The 2,747-nt window shown below is 48.6% G+C and overlaps 1 protein-coding gene across 2 annotated transcripts in view; it reads right to left on the minus strand.

Moving 5' to 3' along the window:
• Positions 1–2,222, minus strand: part of Ckap5 (cytoskeleton associated protein 5) — a 97,114-nt gene extending 94,892 nt beyond the window's left edge. Inside the window, exon 1 of one of the 2 annotated variants that reach the window (XM_026787679.1) lies at positions 2,136–2,222. The gene's annotated coding sequence lies outside the window, so the exon portion shown is untranslated. The remainder of the gene's footprint in view (positions 1–2,135) is intronic. The other variant, XM_005364158.2, reaches the window with a different exon arrangement.
• Between the last annotated feature and the right edge of the window lie 525 nt (positions 2,223–2,747).

A 2,747-nucleotide genomic window follows, 5' to 3' on the forward strand; every position in this document is an offset into this window, starting at 1 on the left:
TGTGAGCCACCATGTGGTTGCTGGGAATTGAACTCAGGACCTTTGGAAGAGCAGGCAATGCTCTTAACCTCTGAGCCATCTCTCCAGCCCAAAAAAAAAAAAGATTTTAATACTATCCAAAGGTACTGTTAAATAATTTTTCATGTAATTTATTTTTATTTTGTGTGCATTGGTCTTTTGCCAGCATGTCTATGTGAGGTGTTGGATCCTGGAGTTACAGTTGTGAGCTACCATGTGGTTGCTGACAATTGAACCCAGGTCCCCTGGAAGAGCAGTCAGTGCTCTTAATCGCTGAGCCATCTCTCCAGCCCAGTTAATTATTTTTAATTGCTTTCTCCAAACCCAAGTGGTCATAAAATTAAGGTATTCATCTATTTATCACTAAAACTGAATTACCACACATCACTCTTCATAATTTAAAGTTGATGATTCAAACTTTAAAAGTAACAGGGAGGAAAGTATATGGTACATTGCTATGGGATACCTTTGCTTAATACCTCCTAAGTGAACAGTGTGTAAAACTTGTGCAAAATTTGGAGACCAGAGAGGCAGTGTAAAGGGTGTTTGGCCAAGCTGGACAACTATTGTTTGATTGGAACCTACAAGATGGAGAGAAAGAATTAGTTCCAGCAAGTTGTCTGACATCTGGCATGTACACCTTCCCATCCCCGACACAAAATAAATGTTAAAGATCTTTAAAAACATTTTATGTGTATAGGTGTTTCGTCTGTTACCACATGTATGCAGTGCCCATAGACACCAGGAGAGGGCATCCGACTCCCTGGAACTGGAGGTATAGATGACTGAGCTATCACGTGGGTGCTGAGACTAGACCCAGGTCCTCCTGGAAGAGCAATCACTGCCACTAAGTACTGAGCCGTCTCTCCAGACCCGTGTAAAGAAATATAATAATAAGTAAAAAAAATTAAAAAAATAAACAAAATCGTTGGGTACATTTTTTTCTTTACAGGTTTACTACCTTGACTTATGTTGTCAACTAAACTGATTTTGATTTTCTTTATAGCAAACCTTACAGTTTGTCCAGTTCCTTTAGAAAAGTCTCAAATGACTGTTTCCTTGATTTATATTTAGTCTTTAGGTCACAGAAGGACTTTTCAGGGTGATGAAAATGGAGAAAAAAGGAATTTCACCTTTCTAAAAATGAGTTTTCAGTTCTATAATTATGTATAATGTAAGACAAGCATCCTATCTGGGCCAAGATTTAATGCCTTGGTTCCTAGGAGAATTAGAGTCGTGCATAAATTTGGGACAAGTTCTGTAAAACCTCCATTGATGCTGAATCACAAACTCATTGTTAAGATTCACCAACACGAATATGTTCTCTAACACAGCAGCCACTCTGGCAACATCTCTCTCATTTCCTACGCTAAAAACAAAATGGGATGCATTCAATCTTGCCTGGCAATTACCACGACTTCGGGCAGCCCTCTCAACAACAACGATTTGCTAGGACGTAAAAAGTGGGTATCTCATTCACCTGGCCTGAAGTGGCGCGGCCTGGCTAACCCATACTGCTGGCTATTGTACTGGTCCCCGAAAACCTCACAGCTGCAAAACACCTCAACTCTGCGGACTTTGAGGGAGAAAACCAAGGGCGGGGTGGCGAATGATCAGAATCGTTAAAAACTCATCGCAGGTAGGGGACGCGGATGCAGACAGGCCGGGGCACTAGGGTCCGGCGCGGCTCGGAGGCGACCAGGCCCTCCACACCCGCCGCAGCCCTCCCGGGCCCGGTTCATTCATTTGACAATTCCGCGAGGCGCTCTCCACCGCGGGCCTGTTCGCAGGGCCCCCGCCCCAGCCTCGGACGCCCCAGCCTCAGGCGCGGCCCGGCGCCGCCCGCCAACCTCGGAAGCCGCCAGTAGAGCCCCGCCGCGCGCTCTGCTCACCTGAACCCCAGCCCGGTCTCCAACCCCAGCGGGCGCCCACGCCCCCCCGCCCTGCCGGCCGCGGACTCCCCGGCCTCCGCCCCGCTTCGCCGCCTGACCTGCCGGGTTCGCGAGACCGCGGCGGCGCGCGTCCGCCCAGGGCCCCGCCCGCGGCCCTGGATGCCCAGCGCGCGCCGCCGGGTCCCCGGGGTCCAGGCTGGTAGGTGCGGCCCCCGGCCCACTCACCTCCGCCGGGCCGCAACCGAGGGGCCTGCTCTAAGCCGTTTAAAACCGCTTGGGCCGCCGCACACCCCGCAGTGTCCTCGTTGTTTATTGGTCCTCGGAAGACTGCCTCTCGTCCTTTTATTGGTCCGTTTGAAAGGACTGTGGGTACGCGCCGCCTGCGGCCTTAAAGGGGCAGCGCGCAGCTGCGTTTCCTTGAGGTACGCGTCAGGAGAGCAGCCAATGGCTACCAACGACTTCAGAACGAAGAGCGCAAGGTGTGTGGAAATCTATGCATTCCCAGCCATCATCATGCTGCCTTTCCCTAACTACGGATGTTTAAACTACTGTCAACATCTCTGCCTTATTTTTTTGTTTTGAGAACTTGCACTCGCAAATATTGATCGTGAAGTTCTGTGTTGAGAGGCAACTGGGCTGTAGTGGAAAGAACCTCGAAAGAGGCAGGATGCTAAATTATAGTCTTGGATTTCTTTTGAACAAATCACTGGTCTCAATCTGGGCTTCAGTTTCCCCTATAGAAAATGCAATAATTATGTTTTCCTTACAAATTTAATGTGAGAAATGGCCTTTTTGAACTTCAATACTTTCTGCAAACACTTATTTTTATGAAAACGA

This window comes from Microtus ochrogaster, assembly GCF_000317375.1.
Source record: "Microtus ochrogaster isolate Prairie Vole_2 chromosome 14 unlocalized genomic scaffold, MicOch1.0 chr14_random_1, whole genome shotgun sequence".
Taxonomy (NCBI): Eukaryota; Metazoa; Chordata; class Mammalia; order Rodentia; family Cricetidae; genus Microtus; species Microtus ochrogaster.